Below are 12,049 nucleotides of genomic sequence, written 5' to 3'. Positions count from 1 at the left end.
ATATACACATATGTGCGTGCGCAAACATGTACATTTATGTATGTGTGCATGTGTGTTTACATTGTGTATATGTGGGTGTTTGTATATATGTATGATTATATAAATGTATGCACGCATGTATGTTGTATGTATGTATACATATATACAGACACCTACACATACAAAGACTGAGACAGAGCTAGAATGCCATTTTAGACTACAGTGAGAGGCAAAATGTCTAAGAAGAAAGAGGGAGGTTATAGTCTCCACCACACAGATCACACTGGTGTTACTGTTTTCAAGTCTGGATATTGAATTTTAGAGAGGACACTGATAATTCAGAATGTCCAGATGAGAGCAATCATAGTAATGAGAAAACTGGAGATTAAGTCATGTAAGGATTATTTGAACAAACTATGAATGTTGAGCTTAAGGAAGAGAAGACTTAGAGGAGATAGAATAACCTTCTGCTTCATCCCAGAAGACAAAATTTGATCCAAAGCATAGAAATGGCAAAGATGCAGAATTTTGCTCAATAGAAACAAAAACTCCAAATAGCTTGAATGGTCCCATAGTGAATGGATTGCCTTAGAAAGTACTGGATTCTCCTCACTTTGCTTTTAAACAAAGACTGGATAACCTCCTGCTGAGATTATTACAGCAATAATCATCTGTCACATATAGCTTGAAAATGAGGGACCTGGGGCAGGTAGGTGGTACAGGGGCTAGAGCACCAGCCCTGAAGTCAGGAACACCCAAGTTCAAATCGGACCTCAGATACTTAATACTTCCTGGCTGTGTGACCCTGAGCAAGTCACTTAACCCCAATTGCCTCAGGAAAAAGAAAGAAAGAAAGAAAGAAAGAAAGAAAGAAAGAAAGAAAGAAAGAAAGAAAGAAAGAAAGAAAGAAAGAAAGAAAGAAAGAAAGAAAGAAAGAAAGAAAGAAAGGAAGGAAGGAAGGAAGGAAGGAAGGAGGAAGGAAGGAAGGAAGGAAGGAAGGAAGGAAGGAAGGAAGGAAGGAAGGAAGGAAGGAAGGAAGAAATGAAGGACCTGTCCAACTCTATGATTCTGTGATCTGTCATCCTAAATGATAAATTTCTGTAGAGCTTAGGAAGAATAAAGTACAGCATATGATTATATGTGTATGTATCTATAATTTAAAGGAAATCTAGATAGATAGATAGAGATATACATATCTATGTATATAGAAAGACTGATGGATGGAGAGATGAATGAAGAGACTGATATAGAGAGATATACACATAAATCTCTGTAGACATTGATTATATATATATACATATATAAAGACAAATAGATAGATAGATGATAGATAGAAAGAAAGAACTGCAAAAGAACTTAAGGAGTAATTATTTTCTTAATTAAAGGAAAGTAGAAATCACTAGAGAAATAAAAATATAGAGACAACTTCTATATTTCAGCAGGCAGGCTTTTTAAAAGAAATATACATCCATGTTACTCCTTCAAAGTTCCATATTAAGCTCTGAAACCATTTACATATGTCATAATATGTCTTGTTTTTAAGTCCTCTTTTCTCATTGTATTATTTGAATGTCAGGGAAAAAAAACTGGCTTTGATTAGCTGAGTTCCATATTGTATGAATTTGCTTGGCCTGAGCCTCAGAGGCATAGAGTTAACTTATTCCAGTTCCATAGCAGAAGTCTGTAGCTCATTATCACAAATACTTCAGCACTCAGAAGCAATAGCCAGTTCTTTTCAAAGATCCCAGCTAGTGACACTGTATTCTATTTGTCCCCATGCAAGGTCACACAATGAGTCAGTGACAGGAGAAATAAGGGAATCCAGTACTTGGGACTTCATCCCAAGGTCAATCTAGTTCCTTGTTGGAGAAAGAGGGGAGGAAAGATTTGTCATCTTATGGAGCATGTCCAGGAAAGAACCATCCAGTGAGGGAATTGTGGGGATGGCTTAAGTGGATGGATGCCTGCTAGAAGTGTGATACTAGGGCTTGGCTGGTAGGGGAACACATATGAAGCTTTCGGACCTGTAGAATAAGTAAAACCACAAATTCAGTCCATGAAAGTGTCCAAGCTATAACATCTTGCTTCCATTTCCATGTGTTTTCAAGCAGACACTGAGTCCAGATTGCTGAAGAAAGGTTTTTCAGAAAGAGCTGTACAGATCTGGATCTCATTTATTTAAGTAGGAAAACAAGTTATAATGAAGAATGAAGGGACTGTGGGTTCAGAAAGAGGCTCTGTGTTTAACTTAGGCACTTCTTAAGAAAGTCATTGATGTGGGCACTCTCTCAAAAGATAATCTGCTGGAGAGACAATGGGATGTTGCTGATACTGGAATCAGGAAGATATGAGTTCAAATTCTCTTCTTAGACACTCTCTAGCTGTGTGACCTTGGGCCAGTCATTTAAACAGGCAGTGTCTCAGTTTTTTTATCTGTGAAATCAAAGGGTTGGATTTGATGGTTCCTAAGATTCTATTGCTCTAGGTCTATGAACCTTTACAACTTCATAAATGTTTTCATAACTGTCTCATCTATGTCTAAAAAAATTATTACAATTGGCCAAACCCTTTAATGATCAGCTCCTCCCCCATAAAATCTTGTCCATCAGCAAACACGTGCTTGTTTGAAAGAAGCTGTCCAAAAGTATGATCTGTTGGCATATGCTTATGGAATCCAGGATTACCTCTATGCCACAGTGAGGCACTGAAATGGAATTTTAGAAGTAAAGGCTCATTTATGAAAAGAATCAAACTAAATTACACGTGTGAGGGGGAAAAACCAACATTCTGAAAAGATAAAAGGTATTCTTCAAGTGAGGCTGATGCAAAGAATCAAATTCATCCTATGCTTCCCATAAAAGACAAAATTTCAAGAAAAATTAAAAGAAAATGATGCACTATGATTATGGCCTGGAATAATTTATGAAACAGTAGAATTCAACTGGGCAGTTAGTGCCTAGTGTGCCAGGTCTGGAGTCAGAAAGACTCATCTTCCTAAGTGCAAATACAACCTCAGACACTTAATAGCTATGTGATCCTGGGCTAGTTATTTAACCCTTTCAATTATTAAGCTCTTCATTTGTAAAATGAGCTAGAGAAGGAAATGGCCAACCGCTCCAGTATCTTGCCAAAAAAAAAAAATCCAAATGAGATCACACTGTATTAAGACAACAACAGGAACTCTAATGCATATTCCCAAATGGTGATGAAATTGTTGCTACTGACAAATAACAATTCATGCACTTTGCATTAATTGATGCAACTGTCTCTTCTTTTTTGACCATCAATCCTATCACAGAATCTCAAAGTAAGACCCACACATACACTATAATATGCTTAACAAATGGTCATCGAGTCCTGCAAAGGCAGGAAGTCTTCAAGTGAAAGAAAACCCATTACCTATAGCCCCATAGAATTGAGACTCAAAGGACCAGGAAGCTACCGGAGCAATTTATCATTGTTCAGTCATGTCTGACTCTTCATAACCCCATTTGGGCTTTTACTGGCAAGTTACTAGAATGGTTAGCTATTTCCTTCTCCCAGTTCATTTTACAAATTAGGAAAATGAGGAAAACAGTGTTAAGTGACTTGCCAAGGGTGCTTGTAAATGTCTGAGGCCAAATTTGAACTTAAGATCCTGACATTCCATCTATTGCATCATCTAGTTGCCCCTGAACAATGGGCAGAAGTTCACCCCAAAAGGCTGCTGCCTCAGGAAACAGTGAGCTTCCCTTCATCAAAGGTCTTCTGATATTAGCTGCATATTCCAAATGTTCTCCAGAAAATTGGTGTTCAGGTGTATCAGATGTTTTTTCATCTTCTCTAACACACTGCTCTCATGTCCCCAACATGTGGGACTCTGATTCCAAATAGATGATTTCTGAGGTCACTTTCATATCTAAATCTGTACTATAATAGTGCCCATTTTCTTAGCAATTAACCCCAAGATGACTTCTTCCAATAAAACTGGAAACTGGACCTACTCTAGTTAAATATTGGTTCTCATTAGTTTCCTGACTATTTGATACTTAATCAAACAACATCGGTGAATGCCCTGAGGTTGGGGCAAGAGGGCTGTAAGAGCTAATGAGCAATTGGGACTATTTGTGAGAAAATTAGGAACAGAGTATTGAAAACTAAAAGGAATCCAATCCAACCTGAGCTCATTTTGTAGATGAGGACACTTTGCAACAACCCTCCTATTATAATTCTCATTCAGTTTCAAGAGCTCCGGGAAAGGTTTCCTATTAATGGCAGGTAATTTAATCACTAGGTTAGACTGGAAAAGAAAATCTTTATCATTTTTCATGATATGAACTCTCATAATAACTGAGATCTTTGAAGAATGTGAGGCAGATAATTTTAATTTCTAGGCTGCTCTGGAAAGTCTGCTTGTTTTTAACAGAAGCATTCACTATTCCTGGGTTTTACTAGATTTCACAAAGTACGCAATAAAATGACAGAACTTTCATATTTAGCAGCCAGGTTGCACAATAATTAGAACATTTGGCCTAAAATCAGGAAGAACTGCATTCAGCTATAACCTCAGACACTTTCTAGCTATGGGCAAACCATTTAGTTTCTTTTTTGCCTCAGTTTCCTCATCTATGTTATGAGGGTGATTATAATACCTTTCTCCCAGGGTTGTTGTGAGGATCATATGAAATAATTCTTGTAAAGTGCTTATCAGAGAATCTGGCACATAGTATACACTCTATAAATGTTAGGTATGATGATGATGAATATGGTTATGATAATGAAGAAGAAGAACAGGAACAAGAATAATTAAGAACAATAAGAAGAAGAACAAAAACAAGAAGTTCAAAATATTCCAATGGAAATTATAGAAAAAACAAATGGAATGATTTGATACTAATTGATGCAATGCCATTTATCCTACACACATATGTTGAAAGTTAATTAAATCATCCCTTTATTAACAAGTAGAGATACTCATGCAAAAGAAGACAAAAGCCAGAAAATTCCATGCATACTCTTTCAACACCCTATTAAGTAAGTATTCTAGGTATTCTAGAAAAAAATTTTAATTAAGGCCTTCCCTCTTTCTTACTTAAATCCCCATAACCTTCTCTGGCTCCCCACTTCATGCAATGACTAGACTTGAATTTGCTTTCATAGCTTTTATGTTTCTTTTGCTATGTTGCAAAACACATTCCACAATCTTAAAGGGTCAGATGTGGCTGACCTTAATAATGAACCTCCTGAGAAAAGGGACATAAAAACCAGTTGGGCACAGCATGAAGGTTTGACCTGAATTCAGTCCTGACTCAGTAATCTTATCATGGCTGCCAGTTTCTGGAAGAGTAAGTTTCTTGGTTGTTTATATGTTCCCAAGTTAAACATCTCCTCTGTTAATTCATCGCTTTACTCAAATATTTTGCCGGATGAGTTCTTCCTTCTCTGCCTAAGTTGTATTTAATATAGACCTACCCCACCCTGATGCCCAGGCCAAATGTGATCTGATCAACAGCTCTGAGGCTAAGCAACCCTCTCACTAGATTTATAGTTGTAGGCCAAGGTAATCTGCATCCGAGGATGAAAGAATAGGAAAAAATGAAGAGTGATGACAAGAAAACAGCCAGAGACAGAGAGTTTTAACCAGTTATTTGTATATGAAATGATGTCTACTGCTGAACTAACCATGACTTAAACCCCACCACGTTCACAGCTTATGATATAAAATGTATCTCAGAAAAGTCAAGACCCAGCCAATTATCCACTCAACAGTAAAGGTATAGAAATCTCTTTGCTGATTTCTAATTTGAGTCCCCAAGTAGCAGGATGTTCCATTTTGCAATCTTGAAGAAGTGACCCATAGAGTGCATTGAGTTCCTGTTTGAGGAACTAAATGTACCACACCCAGACTAATAGTCTAATGAGGAAATTTATGAGTAAAGGGCTCCTTTCTGATTTTGCCCCCATGCTCCTGGGGATTGATTCAAGAATGGTGCCTCCCTGTGGTCAGTATCTGATCCAAATAGTAGACCCAGTGGGAGTACCACCCTCTGATTAGGTCTATGAAACATGGCTCAGGGAGCCATGACTAATACAAGGTCACTAAGGGGACCAGAAGTATTAAACCCTCCACTCCCAATGCTAGTTTCTGTGCTCTCTTTGAGATGATGAAGCAACCTAAAGAATAATCCAATCCCCCAACCCCCTTTTCTCTTCATCCAGCCAACCTATTAGAAAGCATCCAGAAGACCCACTCCTATTTACCTAACTCTTGATTTACCAGCTACTGGGAATTTGGTAGGATGGTGTTTTATCTTCATTGGTTTCTTTCAACAATACTTTTTCCTCTTACTCTTTTAACATTTCAAATAAAATACTTCAGAATATTTGAGTATATGTTTTTACTTGAAAGCGATTCTAATTCTCCCTTCCCTCCCCCCAGTTCTGGATTCATAGGTTGCTATGGCAAAACAAACAAAACCAGCTCATGGTAGCTACCCTCTGCCCCCATCAAATTTCTGGATTTAGTCCAGGTTTTTCCAGTTTTGTTAAATATTTTTTAACTTGTGATTGAAAACCTCTGAGAAACCAAGGTATCTCCATACCACAGCAGGCTTTTGAGTAGGTCTTTAATAAAAGTTCAAAAAAAAAATAGTATCTCTTCAAAAATAGTCATAATTACAGACAAAACTTTGGCTTGATTTAAGCAGTATCAGAAGAGTTAAGCAAAACCCAAGACCACAAGTCTATGGTGCCCTAAGATTATGGTTACGAAGTCATATCAATAAATCAAACTCCATTAAGCTTCTTCTGGAAAAATATTATTTGTACTGAAGTGACTTTGTAGCCTGTCATTTCAGGTTTCATTATTCCTAGACTTTTGCCCATCAATATATTTTTAAACCAAAATATTATTTGAAGGGATCTAATTGCTTACTGTCTGGGGGAGGAGGCCAGGGGAAGAAGGGAGAAAAAAATTTTGGAACACAAGATTTTGCAAGGGTGAATGTTGAAATTATCTGTATGTGTTTTGAAAATAAAGCTTTATTTTAAAAAAAAGAAGAAAATAGGAAGCATTTTCCTTTTAAGAGAACCTTTCCTTTTTTGCAAAGAAATAAAACTTGCAAAGAAATGTTGTAAAAGAAAAGAGATCCAACATCAAATTTGTGTTTGCCCAGTGTATGAAAACAAAAAATAGAAGCTGTGTATATTCTTTTTGTGTCCCAAGTTTTGTATCTTGTGCATTTTTGAAATTGTCAGAAAAAATTTATTTCCTGTACATTCATTTCCTGCTACAATTCAGAAAAATATAAGTTTTTTGAAGGCAGTGAAAGTTTGTTTTTGTCTTTTATTCTCTGTGCCTTGTAAAAAGGATCATAGATTCAGAACTTACAGGGACCTTAGAAGCCTTCCACTCCAACCTTCTCCCTTTTCAGAATAAGAAACTGATCCTCAAAAAGCTCTACCTAAACTGGCATAGATCACAAGTAATAAGATAAAATTTGAATTAAAATACAGGTTCTTTGACTCCAAATCTAGTGTATTCTTTTCAACATTATGCTGTTTTTACATTTTAATAAATGTTCATTCAGTTAAAATGAATTCCCAAATAAAATTATTTTAATTTTCATTTTGTTTTTTCTCAATTACATGTTAACTCAAATTTTTAACATTCATTTTTTTTAAATTAAGTTCCAAATTTTCTCCCTCCCTCCCTTTCTACCTTGAGAAAGCAAGCAATTGATATAGATTATACACGTGCAATCATACAAAAAATTTCTATATTAGCCATGTTGCAAAAGAAAATGCAAACAAAAAAATCCACCAACAATAATAAAGTAAAACAGTGTGCTTCAATATGCATTTAGATTCTATTAGTTATTTCTCTGGAGATGCATAGCATTTTTTATTATAAATCCTTTAGAATTGTTTTGTATCATTGTATTCCTGAGAATAGTTAAATCATTCACAGTCAATCATTTTAATATTAACATTAAGTGTTTTCTTGATTCTGTTCATTTCATTTTTCATCAGTTCGTGTAAGCCTTGCCAGGTTCTTCTGAAAGTATCTTACTTAGATGAAATTTCTTTTTTTTTCTTCTTTTTTAAAAAAAAATATTTTTTTCTTATTATACCTGTATATTAGCTTCTTTTTTTTAAGTACACATTTCTTGAGAGCTCATGTTGTAAGAGAAAGATCAGAACAAAAGGGAAAAACCAAAAGAGAGGAAAAAATAGAAAAAAAGAAGTAAACATAGCATGTATTGATTTACATTCAATCTCCATAGTTCTTTTTCTGAAGACAGAGAATGTTTTCTTTCCTAAGATTATTAGGATCACCTTGGATCACTGAAGCACTGAAAAGAACCAAGTTTGTCACAGCTGATCATCATACAATCTTGCTGATACTGTGTACAATGTTTTCCTGGTTCTGCTTGTTTCACTCAGCATCGGTTCATGTAAATCTTTCCAATCCTTTCAAAAATCAGCTTGTTCATCATTTTTGTAGAATAATAATATTCCATTACCTTCATATACCATAACTTATTTAGCCATCTGATGAAATTTCTTAAACAAGCTAATACAACCAATTCTCAGTTATCTGTACCAATGAAGAAAAGGATAGCAAAAGTATGTGAAACTCATAAATGCCTTCATCTTATTTTGTATAATTTAAACATTCTTCTATACCCCACTTTAACTTGAGCTGTTAACAAATAGTAACATGTGATATGACATTCAATGACTTATCATATCTTCCCTCCCCCTTACTTTACCTGTGGAATATTTTATTGTCTAACTGGAGTTAGCAATTCCTTAAAGTCATAAGATCTGGGTTCAAATCTTGCCTTTGATACTTACTCATGTAATCCTGGTCAAGTTAAATAGTCTTTAAATGGTCAAGACATATACTTATTATACTCTAAGATTCTAAGTTTCAGAAAAAATGTCCTTTTGCATTGATAGAAGGAGGTTTCTCAATTAGATGTGTCCTATATCAATGGGAGTTCCCATTCCTATGTGTAATGATCTGTATACACAGTCCTATGATGGAAGTTAAGATTGTCACAGAAGAAGCATATAGTAATTCTTGTCCTGGGGGAGGGGATGGGGGTGGTGTCCTACAATCTACTTTGATAGCCATAATGTATGAAACCACCAAATAGCAATGCTAGCCAGTATCAGCTTGGAATCAGGAAGATTGAGTTTAAATCCAGCCCCAGGCTCTTATTGTCTATGCTGTCCTGGGTGGGTCACTCAATCTTTGTCTGTCTCAGTATCTTCACCTGCAAAATGAGGATAATAATTGTACCTAGTTCATGGAGTCATTGTGAGGACCAAATGAAATTATAAAATATTTAGTGTCACATTAAAAAGCCTGGCACATAGTAGGCACTTAATAAATGCTTATTTCCCCCATCCCTCTCCATGGGATTGTTAATATAATCAAATAAGACAGTTTGAAAATGTTTTACAGCCATAGAACACCACAAAATTCAAGCTGCTATTATAGAAATACCAAAATATATGAAGTGCTGACAGTATTTACAAGTCCTTAAGCAGTTTATGAAGAATAATTTTTAAAAATGTTTACAGAACAATTTTGAGGGAATAAGTTATTTTGACTATTATAAATGCCCAAATTAACTTTGAAAGACATATAAAGAAAGATGCTATCTACATCCAGTGAAAGAACTGATAAGTAGAAGTATGTCTAGAATAACTTTTCTTATACACACATACATATACTTATTTATGTTTAATGGTAGCCATCTCTAGAGCAGGATGGTATGGGGGTAGGAAAAGAAAAAAAAAGAAATTTACTCGATAGTTTTGTTATATATTTGAAAGAAACAGCAAGTTGTACTTAGTAGATTTATAGTTTCATGTGCAATCATCTTTTTATTGTACTTTTTATTGTATTGTATGGAAATGCTTGTTTTATTCCATAAATTAAAAAAATAAGTAGTAAATTACCGGATTATACTTTTTTCCCTCTCTCTTTCCCCCAGTGGCTATACTTCACATGAACTCTTCCCCAGATTCCCCTGTCTTGGTTCTTTCATCCTCCTTCACCTGAGGCAGCCTCCCCAATCTTTGAGGGATACTGGTGCCTCCTCCTACCATGAGTTTGGGGAAGGGGGTCTATTTCAGAATTTACAAGTAAATGTGTCTTCAACAGTAAGTTTGCCACTTTCCCCAGGTTTGAAAATTACTAGTATTAGTTCTGCTCACAGGTTGCAAATACGCAGTCACTCAAAGTCGCTTAGCCATTCTAACAAATGCTAAAGTTCTCTAGGTTAGTCATTGGAAATCCATTATATTGGGGCCCCACAAGTCACTTTCCTAACATAACAAAATGGCATTCACAATGCCATACCTTTGTAGGGATTAAAATAAGAAGCAGTTACAGACCTGATTCCATGCCTTTTTCAAGGGCTAAAGCAAGAGGCAGTTACACACCTAAGGTGGAGTTGTCCAAACTTCTTCAAAGGCATCCCTGTACTTCTGACAGACTTTCCCAAACTGAGCTTTCAAAGAACCCGGATGTAAAGAATAACTAAGGCCAGCTAAGAAATAAGATAACCACAAAAGGACAAAGACTTTGGCTGTCAGCTGCGGAGTTAGCATGGCCAAAATTATGAGCTTGGACAGCTCTCTCAGGCCGTTTCCTCGCCTGAGCCTGCTAAGGTGCTGCTTTATGTCAGACAGGATGAGTCAACTCTCACAGGAGTCTGCCCTAATGGAAAACAGAGAGTACTCTGGCCATCAGTCCACAGTGCCTCAGGTTCAGACTGGGACCCTGGCCAGGCTTGGGGGAGGGATGAGAAGGACAATGGGCTCCTGCAAAAGGGATGATTGGGGACTGTCAACCACAGAAGAAGCTTATATCCAAAATGTAAAAGGATGCATGTGGTTTTTGTCTTAAGACTGGAGCATAACAAAGAACCAGTAACAGTGAATTAAAAAGAGAACAATGGCTTTTGTATTCTTCCAAATGCCATCTTTCTCAAGTTAAGTTTCTTGCAAACTTAGATGAGGAGGGCTGGAAAGGGAAGGACTCAACTCCTATCTTACCAACTAACAATATTATATTAGAATTTTTTTTACCAGATATAGTTTATTTGATCTAGTTTCTATATCATCACACTAGTCCAGGATTTCATCATCGAATGCCTGGATTGATGGTGACTTTCTAACTGGGCTATGTCTTTTCTTTCTCCATTCTCTTCTAGACTCTGCTGCTGCCAGTTTAAACTTCCTAAAAACAAAGCTCATCACGTTACAACTTTGCACAAAACATTCAGAACATCTCACTGAAGGTAAAATCCTGAGTTTGGAGATAGATAGGTAGGTAGATAGATAAATAGATAGATAGATAGATAGATAGATAGATAGATAGATAGATAGATAGATAGAATAGCTAAGGTGGATAGCATAGAGTATTTTTATGTCTGTGCTTGTGCAAGAAACTGCAACTTGGAAATTAAAGCCACAAAGAGTCAGTTCATGAATATTTTAATGCACCTACTATGTGTCTGGCTGTGCTTACTGATCTCAGAAAGAAAGGGGGTGGAGGGTATGTTCCTGACTTTTAAAATGTTTTCCAAACAAACAAGATGTGTAAAAGTATTTGTTGGCAATAATCAACAGAGGGAAGACATTAGCAGTAAGGAGATAAAGCAGGACTTGTAGAAGGTGAGTGTGCAGAGATGAAGCAATCTGGAGAAGCCAGGAAATAGAGATGAAGAAGGGAAAGAATTTCAGGCATAGTGGACTACACAGAGTCAGAAGAGTGAATGTCTTTTCTGAGGAATAGAGAGGAGACTACAGTTGTGGGATCACCTAGGACATAATGGGGTAGAGGGAAGGAGTAGGTCTAAGAAAACTGAAATGGTAAGAATGGGGATAGGTTATGAATGGTTTTGCCAAATAGAAAATTTGTATTTGATCCTGCATGTGATAGAGATTCTCTAGAGTTTATGGACTATGTATGGGAGAGAAGAGCAGGTGACATGGTCAGTCTTACTTTAGGAAAATCAATTTGACAGATGTATTAGAATGGGAACCTTGAGGCAGAGTGCCCAACCAG

At 36.3% G+C, this 12,049-nt stretch overlaps 1 long non-coding RNA gene across 1 annotated transcript in view; it reads right to left on the bottom strand.

Moving 5' to 3' along the window:
* LOC127553138 (uncharacterized) overlaps nucleotides 1-10,526 on the bottom strand; it is a 60,499-nt gene extending 49,973 nt beyond the window's left edge. Inside the window, exon 1 of the long non-coding RNA XR_007951683.1 lies at nucleotides 10,372-10,526. This is a non-coding gene — a long non-coding RNA (uncharacterized LOC127553138). The remainder of the gene's footprint in view (nucleotides 1-10,371) is intronic.
* Between the last annotated feature and the right edge of the window lie 1,523 nt (nucleotides 10,527-12,049).

The sequence above is a fragment of the Antechinus flavipes genome, chromosome 3, assembly GCF_016432865.1.
Source record: "Antechinus flavipes isolate AdamAnt ecotype Samford, QLD, Australia chromosome 3, AdamAnt_v2, whole genome shotgun sequence".
NCBI classification, from domain to species: Eukaryota; Metazoa; Chordata; class Mammalia; order Dasyuromorphia; family Dasyuridae; genus Antechinus; species Antechinus flavipes.
This window is presented reverse-complemented; position numbering and strand designations above follow the sequence as displayed.